Genomic DNA, 17,500 nt, shown 5'->3' on the forward strand with positions numbered 1-17,500 from the left:
CCTCCATCCCCCCCTCCCCTGAGACCCTGCACCCCATACTTGCCTCTCTCCTTCCCACATCCCTCCCTACCTGGCCCTCTTCCGAGCGACCCCCATTCCCCTCCCCCATCTCTTCCCCTCCCTCCCTTCTTCAGGTCTCCCTCATCTCCTTGAACCTGGCAGATCCTCTGTATTGCTCATCATCAGTGTGCCACGTCAGTGTTGTGTTTCGTGCTGTTTCCCGTGTGCGTCAAGAGGTGTGATTTTAATTGTGTACTGCCTTGAGGTTCGCCGTCAGTGTTACGCTGTGTGCTATGCCATCCGTCAACACCTTTATGCTCCAGTCATACTGTGCCTTGTGTTCTTTTAATCGTCGCAGTGTGTGGCTTTTTGTGTGTGCTACTTTTAAACAGTTTTTTTATCTCCATTTTACAGTCACCCCGTTTTTTTGTATATTGCCTTCCATGATGTTCTCCCTTTTTATATCTATGTTCGCCTTCTTCTCTCCTTTGCTGTTTTTAAATGTCTTCTCTTGTTTTGTTCTATGTCTTTCGGCTGAAGAGCAGCGCATATGCTGCTACCAGCCCGCCCCGATGGGGAATTGAAATACAATAAAGAAAAAAAAAAAAAAAAAAAGAGTTATTTCCAATATGCGACATTCCCGCTGTCCCTATTCATGAGCTGCGAGCTGTACCACGTACAAGCTACAGACGCGATCGCATTGCTCACTGTACGGATTCTCATGCTGAGCGATCAGCTAGGAAGCGCCCCATCCATGTCGGCACCCGTGGGCGTTGCACTCGCAGTCGCAAAAAACGTTGGGCAAATATATATCTCGGAAGAGTAACGACAGTCGGAGCCTCCTGGCGTTGCACTCGCAGTCGCAAAAAACGTTGGGCAAATATATTTCTCCGATGCTGAGCGATCAGCTAGGAAGCGCCCCATCCATGTCGGTACCCGTGGGCGTCGCACTCGCAGTCGCAAAAAACGCTGGGCAAATATATTTCTCAGAAGAGTAATGACAGTCCGAGCCTCCTGCGTGGGAAGAGTCTTTCTAGGCCCTGACCCACGGGAAGCGTGTAGCTTCCCCCATCCCGGACATTTGACGTCGTCACACTACCGGTATTGACTAATAGACTGATTGTTGATAATCATAAGCCATACACTGGGGGAAACGGCCGACAGGGGTATCAACATAGTGGAGCCGCAGTGTCACTAATGTACAGAGATATATGTTTCGACTGGAACCAGAGTAACCGTATACACGGCACTGATTAGTAACAGATGCAGAGCCATCAGAATACAGATAATATATATACAACCGTCCCTATACATGCTGAAAGACTCTGCACACAATGAGAACCACACGGCAGCCAGACACTATCACACACTACTCTCTGCCTCTAACAGGCACGCACACAATATCTAACCACCAGCATGGAAGAACATCCGGTGCATCCTCTCCGCCACATTACACAATCCACACTATCATAACCAGACCGGGAGGTCCACCCAGAAAACAGAATATCCCACCCTTCCGACATCCGCCATTGCTCAGCTAAGCCACGAACACCCACACATGTCCTACACAGGGGTGCACCCAACATCACAATACTGCCTCCTGTCACAGCACACAAACAATGGCAGGAATGAAAGACACAGATCTGCCACAACCTTGGAATCGGAGCGCCGCCTGTCATGACCCACAAGTGCATCCTGACGTGACAAATCGGACGATCCCGCAGGCATCCACTTACGATAATCACTATCAACGAACCTGCCGCGCCCCCCCCCCCCAAATACACCTTTCCCTACAACAATGTGTACCTTAACCTAAGCTATATTGTACCTTACCCTAAGCTATATTGTCCCTTAACCTAACCTCCGTTGTCCCTTAACCTAACCTACGTTGTGCCTTAACCTAACCTACGTTGTGCCTTAACCTAACCTACGTTGTGCCTTAACCTAACCTACGTTGTGCATTAACCTAACCTACGTTGTGCATTAACCTAACCTACGTTGTGCCTTAACCTAACCTACGTTGTGCCTTAACCTAACCTACGTTGTGCCTTAACCTAACCTACGTTGTGCCTTAACCTAACCTACGTTGTGCCTTAACCTAACCTACGTTGTGCCTTAACCTAACCTACGTTGTGCCTTAACCTAACCTACGTTGTGCCTTAACCTAACCTACGTTGTGCCTTAACCTAACCTACGTTGTGCCTTAACCTAACCTACGTTGTGCCTTAACCTAACCTACGTTGTGCCTTAACCTAACCTACATTGTCCCTTAACCTAACCTACATTGTCCCTTAACCTAACCTACGTTGTCCCTTAACCTAACCTACGTTGTCCCTTAACCTAACCTACGTTGTGCCTTAACCTAACCTACGTTGTGCCTTAACCTATCCTAGGTTGTGCATTAACCTAACCTACGTTGTGCATTAACCTAACCTACATTGTGCCTTAACCTAACCTACATTGTCCCTTAAACTAACCTACATTGTCCCTTAACCTAACCTACATTGTCCCTTAACCTAACCTACATTGTCCCTTAACCTAACCTACGTTGTGCCTTAACCTAACCTACGTTGTGCCTTAACCTAACCTACATTGTGCCTTAACCTAACCTACATTGTGCCCTAACTTAACCTACATTGTGCCTTAACCTAACCCATGTTGTGCCTTACCCTAACCCATGTTGTGCCTTAACCTAACCCATGTTGTGCCTTAACCTAACCTATGTTGTGCCTTAACCTAACCCATGTTGTGCCTTAACCTAACCCATGTTGTGCCTTAACCTAACCCATGTTGTGCCTTAACCTAACCCATGTTGTGCCTTAACCTAACCCATGTTGTGCCTTAACCTAACCCATGTTGCGCCTTAACCCAACCCATGTTGCGCCTTAACCCAACCCATGTTGCGCCTTAACCCAACCCATGTTGCGCCGTAACCCAACCCATGTTGCGCCGTAACCCAACCCATGTTGCGCCGTAACCCAACCCATGTTGCGCCGTAACCCAACCCATGTTGCGCCGTAACCCAACCCATGTTGCGCCGTAACCCAACCCATGTTGCGCCGTAACCCAACCCATGTTGCGCCGTAACCCAACCCATGTTGCGCCGTAACCCAACCCATGTTGCGCCGTAACGTAACCTAAATTGCGCCGTAACGTAACCTAAATTGCGCCGTAACGTAACCTAAATTGCGCCGTAACCTAAACTATATTGCGCCTTAACCTTACGCACGTTGTCGCTTAACCTGCTCTGTAATTGTTATGCGACTCGTTAAAGTAGTGTAGTGTTGCCTAACTGCAACCCTCGCAATATAGTTCGCTACTCGCACTGCCCGGTCCCCTGTGTATCGCGTCATGTTAAACACCCTGCAGGTGTTGCTGACTTTCCACATGCTCCTGTTATACACTGTAATGTGGATAGCAGCGGGACGTACATCCCCCCCCTCTTCCCCCCTGCCTTCGCAAGCTCGTCGGTGAGAAGTGTGCATGTTCAATGCCCTTCGCATGCCGAAGTACTCAGCCTACGTTGTGGTACGGCCTGTCACCTGTCCGCGGATGTACGCAAAACCCACAAACTGTACTGCACATTGGTCCGTATGTACTGAATGATACATCGTGGCACATGTGTGACCGTACGACGACTGCGCCTAGCAACGGCGGACCATACAGTCCAAATATTGTGCACGCAGCTACGTGTCGTCTCCCTTTAGGAGCTGGATTGCAGTGTGGTACGCCATACAGACGTGTGGGAGGAACGGACGCCCTGGATGGCGATCAGCATGAGCAGTCTGTTGATGTAGTGGAGCGTGTATTCGGACGTAGTCGTCTCTTCTCACACACTGTGATAGCATGTTGCACCGCGTTCCACATCTGCGACATGCTGCAGAGGCCGGCTGACAGTCGTTCGCGCAATGGACACCGCATACGTACGGGGGCTACCTTCCACGTGTTCTCTAGGCGTGCACATGTTGATGCGTCTATGTGGGCAGACGTAGTGTGTTGTGACACCTGACACAGGCATGCAATACTCGTTGCAAATGGCGATGGACGTCTACGTTTGCTGGTGACGTTACGCAAATGAACAACTGGTAACCCGTTGTGGTGCGGTTGTTCTCGCTAGAGGTGAATCAGTGTTGGCGACGATCGGTCGAGCTATTAACCGGTTGTTTCATGGATACCCACCATGCCCACGAACGTGAAAAGGGACCCACCATGCCCACGAACGTGAAAGGGGATCTGGGTGTGAGGCGATACGCGGCGGTGGCTGGGTGGGACCGTCCCCGGCCGGTGAGGGGGGGCCGCCCGGCGTGCTGGCAGCGCGGTGCGTGGGCGCACGCGCTACAGCCGGCTGGTGGGGGCGGCCAGTGGCAGGCGCGCCGGCCGACGGACGCGGCAGGCGGCGCAGCTGCGCGCCGGCGCCCCCTGCTCGCGGCGCCTTGCGGCCAAAGTAGGTCCTCGCGGGCCCGGTGCGAAGCGCGGTGGCCATCTGCAGTGTGCTGGTCCGATTGAGGACTGTGTGCGCTGAGGATGCGCCGCCGCCCGGCGCTCGGCGCCGCGACGCCGTCTGCTGCTCGGTCGCCCCAGCGGTTCTCGCAGGTGGTTTGTATCGCAGCTGTGCGGACGTGTTGGCGCGTGCGCTGTGCTGGGAGAGTTCGCTTCGGCACCCAAGTGGGGCTTTTGTCCTTCTGTGGCGCTGGCGTTGGAGCTGCCGGTCACCGTAGGTGGCGCGTGTTGTCTCCCGCCGGCAATGCCACGACAGCACGCTCCCGGGCCTCTGTCGGCAGCGGCAAGCTCAGTTGGGAGCACGGGTGGTCGCACCTAAAGCGTCTACTCGCCTAACTCCGGGCGATTGCGCCTCTCTCGAACCCGACCAAGTACTTAGGACGGCGCTGCGCGCCGCCGGGACCTGAGAGGGTTTCGAGGTGTGTTGTGCAGGGGAGCTCAGCCTCCTCCTGTTTGCAGAATAATTGAGCGGACGCTTGCGTGTTCGCGCGGGCCCCCGGGACACACTCCCGGGCGGCCGGCTGCTCAGCTCTAGTTGACGCAGCTCCCTGGTTGATCCCGCCAGTAGTCATATGCTTGTCTCAAAGATTAAGCCATGCATGTCTCAGTACAAGCCGCATTAAGGTGAAACCGCGAATGGCTCATTAAATCAGTTATGGTTCCTTAGATCGTACCCACGTTACTTGGATAACTGTGGTAATTCTAGAGCTAATACATGCAAACAGAGTCCCGACCAGAGATGGAAGGGACGCTTTTATTAGATCAAAACCAATCGGTCGGCTCGTCCGGTCCGTTTGCCTTGGTGACTCTGAATAACTTTGGGCTGATCGCACGGTCCTCGTACCGGCGACGCATCTTTCAAATGTCTGCCTTATCAACTGTCGATGGTAGGTTCTGCGCCTACCATGGTTGTAACGGGTAACGGGGAATCAGGGTTCGATTCCGGAGAGGGAGCCTGAGAAACGGCTACCACATCCAAGGAAGGCAGCAGGCGCGCAAATTACCCACTCCCGGCACGGGGAGGTAGTGACGAAAAATAACGATACGGGACTCATCCGAGGCCCCGTAATCGGAATGAGTACACTTTAAATCCTTTAACGAGTATCTATTGGAGGGCAAGTCTGGTGCCAGCAGCCGCGGTAATTCCAGCTCCAATAGCGTATATTAAAGTTGTTGCGGTTAAAAAGCTCGTAGTTGGATTTGTGTCCCACGCTGTTGGTTCACCGCCCGTCGGTGTTTAACTGGCATGTATCGTGGGACGTCCTGCCGGTGGGGCGAGCCGAAGGCGTGCGACCGCCTCGTGCGTGCTCGTGCGTCCCGAGGCGGACCCCGTTGAAATCCTACCAGGTTGCTCTTTATTGAGTGTCTCGGTGGGCCGGCACGTTTACTTTGAACAAATTAGAGTGCTTAAAGCAGGCAAGCCCGCCTGAATACTGTGTGCATGGAATAATGGAATAGGACCTCGGTTCTATTTTGTTGGTTTTCGGAACCCGAGGTAATGATTAATAGGGACAGGCGGGGGCATTCGTATTGCGACGTTAGAGGTGAAATTCTTGGATCGTCGCAAGACGAACAGAAGCGAAAGCATTTGCCAAGTATGTTTTCATTAATCAAGAACGAAAGTTAGAGGTTCGAAGGCGATCAGATACCGCCCTAGTTCTAACCATAAACGATGCCAGCCAGCGATCCGCCGCAGTTCCTCCGATGACTCGGCGGGCAGCCTCCGGGAAACCAAAGCTTTTGGGTTCCGGGGGAAGTATGGTTGCAAAGCTGAAACTTAAAGGAATTGACGGAAGGGCACCACCAGGAGTGGAGCCTGCGGCTTAATTTGACTCAACACGGGAAACCTCACCAGGCCCGGACACCGGAAGGATTGACAGATTGATAGCTCTTTCTTGATTCGGTGGGTGGTGGTGCATGGCCGTTCTTAGTTGGTGGAGCGATTTGTCTGGTTAATTCCGATAACGAACGAGACTCTAGCCTGCTAACTAGTCGCGTGACATCCTTCGTGCTGTCAGCGATTACTTTTCTTCTTAGAGGGACAGGCGGCTTCTAGCCGCACGAGATTGAGCAATAACAGGTCTGTGATGCCCTTAGATGTTCTGGGCCGCACGCGCGCTACACTGAAGGAATCAGCGTGTCTTCCTAGGCCGAAAGGTCGGGGTAACCCGCTGAACCTCCTTCGTGCTAGGGATTGGGGCTTGCAATTGTTCCCCATGAACGAGGAATTCCCAGTAAGCGCGAGTCATAAGCTCGCGTTGATTACGTCCCTGCCCTTTGTACACACCGCCCGTCGCTACTACCGATTGAATGATTTAGTGAGGTCTTCGGACTGGTACGCGGCATTGACTCTGTCGTTGCCGATGCTACCGGAAAGATGACCAAACTTGATCATTTAGAGGAAGTAAAAGTCGTAACAAGGTTTCCGTAGGTGAACCTGCGGAAGGATCATTACCGACTAGACTGCATGTCTTTCGATGTGCGTGTCGTGTCGCGCAACACGCAGCTACCTGTACGGCTCGCAGTAGCCGTGCGCCGCGTGCGGAACCACGCGTTCGTCTCAAAACTAACGGCAATGTTGTGTGGTACGAGCGCTGAAGCGCTGGAGCGGCTGGCCTGCGGCACCTGGCGCCTGGCGCCGGTTTTGAATGACTTTCGCCCGACTGCCTGTCCGCTCCGGTGTGGAGCCGTACGACGCCCATCGGCCGTGAGGCCGTTGGACACTGAACGCTGGAACAGGGCCGCCACACGCCTCAGTCCCGCCTATGCAACTGTCTCGAAAGAGATGGTGGAAACTATGAAAAGATCACCCAGGACGGTGGATCACTCGGCTCGTGGGTCGATGAAGAACGCAGCAAATTGCGCGTCGACATGTGAACTGCAGGACACATGAACATCGACGTTTCGAACGCACATTGCGGTCCATGGATTCCGTTCCCGGGCCACGTCTGGCTGAGGGTCGGCTACGTATACTGAAGCGCGCGGCGTTTGCCCCGCTTCGCAGACCTGGGAGTGTCGTGGCCGCCTGTGGGGCCGGCTGCGTCTCCTTAAACGTGCGATGCGCGCCCGTCGCCTGGCGGTTCGCATACCGGTACTTACTCGGTAGCGTGCACAGCCGGCTGGCGGTGTGGCGTGCGACACCTCGTACAACGACCTCAGAGCAGGCGAGACTACCCGCTGAATTTAAGCATATTACTAAGCGGAGGAAAAGAAACTAACAAGGATTCCCCCAGTAGCGGCGAGCGAACAGGGAAGAGTCCAGCACCGAACCCCGCAGGCTGCCGCCTGTCGTGGCATGTGGTGTTTGGGAGGGTCCACTACCCCGACGCCTCGCGCCGAGCCCAAGTCCAACTTGAATGAGGCCACGGCCCGTAGAGGGTGCCAGGCCCGTAGCGGCCGGTGCGAGCGTCGGCGGGACCTCTCCTTCGAGTCGGGTTGCTTGAGAGTGCAGCTCCAAGTGGGTGGTAAACTCCATCTGAGACTAAATATGACCACGAGACCGATAGCGAACAAGTACCGTGAGGGAAAGTTGAAATGAACTTTGAAGAGAGAGTTCAAAAGTACGTGAAACCGTTCTGGGGTAAACGTGAGAAGTCCGAAAGGTCGAACGGGTGAGATTCACGCCCATCCGGCCACTGGCCTCCGCCCTCGGCAGATGGGGCCGGCCGCCCGCGCGGAGCAATCCGCGGCGGGGTCGTGTCCGGTTGCCTTTCCACTCGCCGCGGGGTGGGGCCGTTCCGGTGTGCGGTGGGCCGCACTTCTCCCCTAGTAGGACGTCGCGACCCGCTGGGTGCCGGCCTACGGCCCGGGTGCGCAGCCTGTCCTTCCGCGGGCCTCGGTTCGCGTCTGTTGGGCAGAGCCCCGGTGTCCTGGCTGGCTGCCCGGCGGTATATCTGGAGGAGTCGATTCGCCCCTTTGGGCGCTCGGGCTCCCGGCAAGCGCGCGCGGTTCTTCCCGGATGACGGACCTACCTGGCCCGGCCCCGGACCCGCGCCGCTGTTGGCTCGGGATGCTCTCGGGCGGAATAATCGCTCCCGTCAGCGGCGCTTCAGCTTTGGACAATTTCACGACCCGTCTTGAAACACGGACCAAGGAGTCTAACATGTGCGCGAGTCATTGGGCTGTACGAAACCTAAAGGCGTAATGAAAGTGAAGGTCTCGCCTTGCGCGGGCCGAGGGAGGATGGGGCTTCCCCGCCCTTCACGGGGCGGCGGCCTCCGCACTCCCGGGGCGTCTCGTCCTCATTGCGAGGTGAGGCGCACCTAGAGCGTACACGTTGGGACCCGAAAGATGGTGAACTATGCCTGGCCAGGACGAAGTCAGGGGAAACCCTGATGGAGGTCCGTAGCGATTCTGACGTGCAAATCGATCGTCGGAGCTGGGTATAGGGGCGAAAGACTAATCGAACCATCTAGTAGCTGGTTCCCTCCGAAGTTTCCCTCAGGATAGCTGGTGCTCGTACGAGTCTCATCCGGTAAAGCGAATGATTAGAGGCCTTGGGGCCGAAACGACCTCAACCTATTCTCAAACTTTAAATGGGTGAGATCTCCGGCTTGCTTGATATGCTGAAGCCGCGAGCAAACGACTCGGATCGGAGTGCCAAGTGGGCCACTTTTGGTAAGCAGAACTGGCGCTGTGGGATGAACCAAACGCCGAGTTAAGGCGCCCGAATCGACGCTCATGGGAAACCATGAAAGGCGTTGGTTGCTTAAGACAGCAGGACGGTGGCCATGGAAGTCGGAATCCGCTAAGGAGTGTGTAACAACTCACCTGCCGAAGCAACTAGCCCTGAAAATGGATGGCGCTGAAGCGTCGTGCCTATACTCGGCCGTCAGTCTGGCAGTCATGGCCGGTCCTTGCGGCCGGCCGCGAAGCCCTGACGAGTAGGAGGGTCGCGGCGGTGGGCGCAGAAGCGTCTGGGCGTGAGCCTGCCTGGAGCCGCCGTCGGTGCAGATCTTGGTGGTAGTAGCAAATACTCCAGCGAGGCCCTGGAGGGCTGACGCGGAGAAGGGTTTCGTGTGAACAGCCGTTGCACACGAGTCAGTCGATCCTAAGCCCTAGGAGAAATCCGATGTTGATGGGGGCCGTCATAGCATGATGCACTTTGTGCTGGCCCCCGTTGGGCGAAAGGGAATCCGGTTCCTATTCCGGAACCCGGCAGCGGAACCGATACAAGTCGGGCCCCTCTTTTAGAGATGCTCGTCGGGGTAACCCAAAAGGACCCGGAGACGCCGTCGGGAGATCGGGGAAGAGTTTTCTTTTCTGCATGAGCGTTCGAGTTCCCTGGAATCCTCTAGCAGGGAGATAGGGTTTGGAACGCGAAGAGCACCGCAGTTGCGGCGGTGTCCCGATCTTCCCCTCGGACCTTGAAAATCCGGGAGAGGGCCACGTGGAGGTGTCGCGCCGGTTCGTACCCATATCCGCAGCAGGTCTCCAAGGTGAAGAGCCTCTAGTCGATAGAATAATGTAGGTAAGGGAAGTCGGCAAATTGGATCCGTAACTTCGGGATAAGGATTGGCTCTGAGGATCGGGGCGTGTCGGGCTTGGTCGGGAAGTGGGTCAGCGCTAACGTGCCGGGCCTGGGCGAGGTGAGTGCCGTAGGGGTGCCGGTAAGTGCGGGCGTTTAGCGCGGGCGTGGTCTGCTCTCGCCGTTGGTCGGCCTCGTGCTGGCCGGCGGTGCAGGATGCGCGCGCCTGCGCGGCGTTCGCGCCCCGGTGCTTCAACCTGCGTGCAGGATCCGAGCTCGGTCCCGTGCCTTGGCCTCCCACGGATCTTCCTTGCTGCGAGGCCGCGTCCGCCTTAGCGTGCTCCTCCGGGGGCGCGCGGGTGCGCGGATTCTCTTCGGCCGCCATTCAACGATCAACTCAGAACTGGCACGGACTGGGGGAATCCGACTGTCTAATTAAAACAAAGCATTGCGATGGCCCTAGCGGGTGTTGACGCAATGTGATTTCTGCCCAGTGCTCTGAATGTCAACGTGAAGAAATTCAAGCAAGCGCGGGTAAACGGCGGGAGTAACTATGACTCTCTTAAGGTGGCCAAGTGGCGGCTGTGTGGCTGCATCCGGACTTGGCTTTTCGAAGTGCGGTCTTGATGTAGTCGTGCTGCTGCTGCGAGGTGCCTTCCTTGGGTTATAGTTACAGGGAGAGTGATGCGCAATACATGGGCCTAGCCCTCTTAGCCTCTCCTCTCCTGCGGTCTTCTCCCCTTCTCGTGGGCCCGCTGATTTTCGCAGAGTGGAAGACCGCACCAGGGGCTTGGGGGGGTTACCAGCCCCCCCTCGCATTATCCCTTTATAGTTGGGGGCAGCCTACAAGAAACAAGAGATGGTGGCCCTTCCGCTGAAGGTGCCACCCCAGCTACCCCAGCACCTATCCGGCCAACCGGCTGTAACGAAAATGCGATAGTTTGTGTAGCTCCCTTTGCTTGCAGTGAGTGCCACCGCACTTTTACCACGAAGAACGGTCTCGGGGTCCATCGCCGCCGCCAACACCTTGCGGCCGCCAACGCTGAGATCGTGACGGAGAGGCATCGCGCGAGGTGGACGGAGGAAGAAGTCCTGTCGCTCGCCAAGGCAGAGGCCGAACTGTTCCTCGAGAGGGACGCCCGGTTCTTCTTCGTTAATCAAGAGCTTATTAGAATGTTCCCCGACCGAACGCTTGAGGCAATCAAGTGCCGACGGCGGCAAGCTGCCCACAAGCAGCTTGTCCGCCAATTCATGGAGGCGCTTGAGATCGGTCGGGGGGAAGAGCCGGCGTCCCGCCGGGGAGCAGCGAGCTCGCTGCCTGACGCGGGCGAGGCCGCTGCGCCGCCCGTCGACGCAGCCGAGGACTTCGCGGCCGACACCACCGGGCCGCCGCCGGAGGGGCCGACTGACGCCGCCATCTGGGAGCATCTGGCGGGGCTACCTGCTTCTGCCCAGCGTTTCTCTGCCCTGGATCGAGTCATTGATCTGGGGCGGGGTACGCCGCCTGATGTCATCCTGGGCATGCTCCCGGATGCCCTTGCGTCGGTCGGGTCCAGGGGGGAGAGGTTGATCACCAGGACACAGCGGCCGCGCCAATCATCCAAGCGGCCGCCTGCCGCCCCGCCGCTGCAGAAGCGCAAGCGGCGCCGCTGGGAGTTCGCGCGGACACAGGACGCCTTCCGTAGGTCGCGTGCACGTTGCGTGCGCGGCTTGCTGGACGGCACCCTGCTGCAGCCGCCACCCGACATCCCCGGTCTGCTGGACTTCTGGGCGGACCTCTTCACGAAGAAGCCGATCTCCACCGCTGGCTTCATCCGTGACCGCCTTCTCCCGCACTCGGAGCCTGTCGCTCCTGAGTGCCTATGGGGGCCGGTCACACGTGAGGAGGTCGCTGCTGCCTTGCCGCCCAGGGGATCGGCGGCCGGGCCGGACGGCCTGACTCCAGCGGAGCTGCGGCGCCTGCCGCATGAAGTCCTGGTGAAACTCTTGAACCTCTTCCTCCTGGCCCGCGCCCTCCCCGAGCGTCTGCTTCGCGCCCGGACGTCACTTCTCCCCAAAACGGCTGCACCAACATCCCCCGCTGACTTTCGCCCCATTACGGTCTGCTCGGTGTTGGCGCGGACCTTTCACAAGGTTCTCGCGTCACGCCTGATGCGTGCATGTGCTGTGGACGAACGTCAGCGGGCATTCATCCCCCGGGATGGGATGTTGGAAAACACCTTCATCTTGGACACTGCTCTCACCGACGCAGTCCGCTCCTGTCGCTCTGTTTTTGTGGCATCGATCGACGTCTCTAAAGCGTTCGATTCGGTGGACCATGCTGCCCTCCGCCCCGTGCTGAGGGCTCATGGCCTGCCGGATTGCTTTATTGAGTACGTCGAAAGGTGTTACGAGGGTAGCACGACGGTGATAGCGGGCGGCGCCGACGTGGGCGTGCCCCTGCAGCCGGCAAGGGGAGTACGTCAGGGTGACCCCCTCTCCCCCCTCCTTTTCAATTTTGCGGTGGACTATGTTTTGAGTCAACTTCCCTCCCACATCGGAGCTCGGATCCTCGGTCGCAGAGTTAACGCTGCGGCCTTTGCTGATGACGTCCTGCTTTTTGCATCGACCGCGAGGGGATTGCAGTCCCTCATCGACGCAGCCGTCGCAGCCCTCGGCCATCTGGGGCTGCAGATCAACGCCCGGAAGTGTTTCACCCTCGCCTTAGTCGCGTCTGGGCGTGACAAGAAGGTGAAGGTTGACGCCGACGTTACCTTCAAAGCGGGCAACGCCACCATGCCCGCCCTACGTGTGGGTGAAACCTTCCGGTATCTGGGACTGCAATTCTCCACCGCGGGTCGCTGCGTTTTCAACCCACGACGCCACCTGGTGGAGCAGCTGGACGTCATCTCCCGAGCTCCGCTTAAGCCGCAACAGCGCCTCTACGCCCTCACCAACGTGCTTCTCCCTGGCCTGTACCATGGGCTGGCCCTCAGCCGCACCCGAGTGGGTGCGTTGAAAGCGGCCGACGTGACCATCCGGGCCGCCGTCAGGAGATGGTTCCGCCTTCCGGCGGACACTCCCCTGGGCTACTTCCATGCTCCTGTAGCCCAGGGAGGCCTCGGCATCCCATCATGCCGATGGATGGGGCCAACACTCCGCCGGTCCCGTCTCCTGGCGCTGAAGAGGATTGGGCCAGTCTCCGACGGTGCAGGCCGGGACGAGGTGCAGCGTGAGATTGAGGTGCTGGAGCGGCATCTTATGTGGGAGGGTCACCTCCTCAAATAGTCGACGCAGGTTGGAGAGATGTGGGCCGCGCGCCTGCACATTGCCTTTGACGGTGCGGCGCTGTCATCTTCCGCCGCCGTCAAGGGACAACACCAGTGGGTCGCTGACACCAGTCGCCTGCTATCTGGGCGTAACTTCATCGACGCTCTCCGCGCCCGCATCAACGCCTTCCCCACGAAGGCACGGCGCAGTCGCGGGCGGGAGGCGGACACCAGATGCCGCGCGGGCTGCCAGGCCGTAGAGACCGCCAACCACGTGTTACAGGCTTGCTTCAGGACGCACGGGTCCCGGGTCAAGCGGCATGACGCGATCGTGCGCTATGTCGCCCGTGGACTCGCGCAGAGGGGCTTCAATGTTTCTGTGGAGCCCCACCTCCGCACACCTGAGGGAGTCCGCAAGCCTGACGTGGTGGCGGTTAAAGACGGCATCGCCCGCGTCATCGACGCCCAGGTAGTCGGAGACCATCTCCGGCTCGACTGGTGTCACTCCGAGAAAGCGGCCTACTACAACACGCCGTCCATCAGGCGTGCCATCTCCAACCTGCACCGAGACGTTGAGGAGGTTACAGTGTCCACCGCGACGTTGAATTGGAGGGGTGTATGGTCTCCAGCGTCGGCCGGAGATCTCTCCGCACTTGGTTTTAGACCCCGAGAACTGGCGGTGCTTAGCACAAGAACACTGCAAAGCTGCTGCACGAGCTATCGCATTTTCGAATATATGACGTCGCATAGACAGATGGAGCGAGCCGGCGTCGGATAGGATGCTGGTTATTTTCTTCGCCTTGACTCCTGGGGCCTATCCACAGGAGGAATCAACCGTCTTTGTTCTTTCTTCTCTGTGTATGTAATTTATGTTGTTTTTGTCTTTTCCAGCATATATATATGTTTATGTATTGTAGTTTTAAACATTTCTTATGGCGTCGCCCTGTAAGTCCCCACCTCGGTGGCGGACATGGCGTGAAACACCTGCCACACTCTTTGTACATGCATATATATGTGTTATTCATTCATTTGAATAAAGACGGCTAATGAATAGCCAAATGCCTCGTCATCTAATTAGTGACGCGCATGAATGGATTAACGAGATTCCCGCTGTCCCTATCTACCACGGACAGATACACAAGAAAAGGCAATAAGGATTCTTCAAATAAATGGGCAAAGAGCAAGAATCGTCCCGGATCAATTGGCACAGCGAATCGGCGAAGAAAATATAGATGTGCTATTGATCCAGGAACCCTACTGCGTAAATAACAAAGTATTTGGGTACCCATCAAACTTCCAGCTGATCTACAGCTCCAAAGACGAAGCACCCAAGGCAGCAATAGCAGTTAGGTCACAAACAGTAACTGCTTTGCAGTTGACAAGCTTCTGCAACATGCACATAGCTGCTGCCAACATAAATGGAGCCTTTGGTGACATCTACATTGCCAGCATATATTGCCAATATGGATCACCCATAGATCTTTTTCTCCATCAACTGGAGATTATCCTTGACAAACTGCCAGGAAAACCAGTTATAATAGGGATGGACACAAATGCAAACTCACCAATCTGGCACAGCTCAACGATGGATGCAGCAGGCAGAACGCTTGAAGACTTCATTTCACAACACGGGCTGATAATAATGAATGAGAGGTCAGAGCTAACTACATTCTCTGGCCCAAATGGGGAGAGCAATATTGACATCACACTCTGCACACCTCCAGCTGCCAAAGCGGTGTGCAAGTGGATGGTTCATGAAGAATGGACGTCAAGTGACCACAGGGCAATAACATATGAATTCGTGGTACCTCAAAGAGCGAGAGCTACTGTGGAACTTGTCACCTACAACACGAGCTTCGCAAAGTGGCCCGCCTTTGACCAGCATCTCATCAGGTCCACAGCCCACTGGCCACAAAGCCAAAATGTAGGAGTTAATGAAATGGTCACAAGGCTACAGGCAGCAATCCACGAGAGCTGTAGCCGATCAATGAGAAAGAGGACACAGGTGCAGAATCCAGTGCCATGGTGGAATGCAACACTTGCTAACCTGCGACGTGACACCATTTCAGCACGACGAAGTCTGCAACGAGCACGTAAAAATAATAATCCACCAGACATAGAAGTAGCAAAACAAACCTACAATAGAGTGAAAAACAACTACAATAAGGAAATTGCTAAGGCCAAAGAGGAGACCTGGAAGAAATGGGTCACTGACTGCGATCAGAATGATCCGTGGGCCATAGTGAGAAAGATAATTCGGCCAAAACATGGGACAGAAAACGTGCTGAGTAATATAAAAACAAAGGACCAGACTCCTACAATGACTTGGGAGGAGACTGTACGGGCATTATTACAGAACCTGCTTCCTGATGACAACCCAGAACAGGACACAGATGACCAACAAGCTGTGAAAACTGACAACAACAACTATGACAATGTGGACCTTGACCCAGAATTCACACTAGAAGAAATAGGGGCAGCAATAAAGGCTTGCAAATCAGGGAAGGCAACAGGTCCGGATGGTATTGATGACGTTATTATAAAAAGAGTTTGGCGCACCAGTCCCCATCTTCTCTCAGATTTATACAATAAATGTCTACAGGAAAGAAGAGTCCCAGATACGTGGAAGGAGGGAAATGTCTGCATATTGCTGAAATCAATAGACAAACCTAGGGATGAGCCTAAATCCTACCGTCCAATATGCCTTCTGTCTATCTTAGGGAAAATTTTGGAAAGGTTGGTAGTCAGTCGTCTGGAAAAACGCTATGATGATTCAAATATCAAGGCCCACAACCAGTTTGGGTTTCGAAAAGGCGCATCGACAGAAATGGCTATTAGGCAAGTGTTGGGTAGTGTGGATTGTGAGGAGAAGTATGTGGTAGTAATATTTGTAGATATAGCAGGGGCCTTTGATAACTTATGGTGGCCTAGTGTTATGAGGCGTCTGAGAGCAATCCAGTGCCCGCGTAACTTGTATGACTTAATGGCAGATTACTTTAAAAACCGGAAAGTTATGGTCCAAAATAGGGCTGGCTGTGTAGAAAAATTGATCACAAAGGGCTGTCCACAAGGCTCTATTTGCGGTCCTTTCCTGTGGAATCTCGTCTTTGATGAGATTGTGATTGAAAAAGAAGACGAGCAATGGACAAAAGTGGCATATGCGGATGACCTCGCAATCATCATTAAGGGTCAGAGCAGGAAACAGATAGAGGACAGAGCAAAAATCGCGCTGGGTGAGGTAAGCAGATGGACCACCGAAAACAAGCTAGGGATATCGAAACAAAAGACGGTTGCAATGACCATAAAGGGCAGATTTGACAGTCACAGACCACCAACAATTCCCTTCGAGGGAGGAAATATCAAGTTCGTTGCAGAGTTTACATATCTTGGTGTAACTCTGGATGAAAGACTCTGGTTCACACCTCACATGAGGAACATCCAGAATAGATTAAGTGATGTCTCAGGTTCCCTCTTGCGGATAACTAGGACAGAGTGGGGTCTGCAGAAAAAATCTTTAAGGGTAATCTATCAGGGCTTGTGTCTCTCTGTTTGCAGATATGGTGCAGCTGCATGGGCTGATCGGACCAAGCACCGATATGTCCAAAGAATAATTGAGGCAATTCAAAGGCCATTTCTGTTACAGATGACCAGAGCTTGTAGGACTGTATCGACGGAGGCCTTGCAAGTACTAACAGGATGCATGCCGCTTGACCTGGAGATAGTGAAGGCAGCCTTGCTGTACTATACTCGACATGGTGTTGCTGGCTCGGTCGCAGGGTTCCAGGCTCCAAGACCCATTGCTGGGCAAAGCTCTAGACGTGATACCAGCAGGCAAATAGACATCATGTTGCAGGAGGAGTGGCAGAATAGATGGAACCAGACAGAGAAGGGTAGAGAAACCTATGGCTGGATACCAGACGTGGGAATGTGGCAGGCAAGTTGGCGGAGGGCGACGATTCCACCATACTCCCTAACGTGCCTGCTGACTGACCACGGTCTGAAAAAGAAAATTTGCGACCTGGGCATTGAAGATGACGCCAGATGTACATGTGGTGAGGAAGAGGATTCTAATCACATCCTCTACACCTGTAAGCAGTACACTGAGCCCAGAAGTCAGCTAATACAAGCAGTAGGACATACATCCTACCACAGAAAGGAAACTCTGCTCCAAACAGTAGAAAGTTTCTCAGCAATAAAGGCATTTGCTGAGGAAGCATTTGAGATCAGGGAAGTAGCGAGAATCATCAGTGAAGCCACCTAAGGAAATGTACAGTAAATAGTAGGA

The 17,500-nt window shown here is 55.0% G+C and overlaps 2 non-coding genes across 2 annotated transcripts; both read left to right on the forward strand.

Annotated features, from left to right (window-relative positions):
• The first annotated feature begins 5,045 nt into the window (after window positions 1-5,045).
• On the forward strand, window positions 5,046-6,954 carry LOC126417737 (small subunit ribosomal RNA). The gene has a single exon (XR_007575801.1). It is a non-coding gene; the product is annotated as a small subunit ribosomal RNA (ribosomal RNA).
• Window positions 6,955-7,307: 353 nt separating this feature from the next.
• Window positions 7,308-7,462, forward strand: LOC126417499 (5.8S ribosomal RNA). Its single transcript, XR_007575613.1, has one exon. It is a non-coding gene; the product is annotated as a 5.8S ribosomal RNA (ribosomal RNA).
• The last annotated feature ends 10,038 nt before the right edge of the window (window positions 7,463-17,500 follow it).

Source organism: Schistocerca serialis, chromosome 8 (assembly GCF_023864345.2).
Source record: "Schistocerca serialis cubense isolate TAMUIC-IGC-003099 chromosome 8, iqSchSeri2.2, whole genome shotgun sequence".
Lineage (NCBI taxonomy): Eukaryota > Metazoa > Arthropoda > Insecta > Orthoptera > Acrididae > Schistocerca > Schistocerca serialis.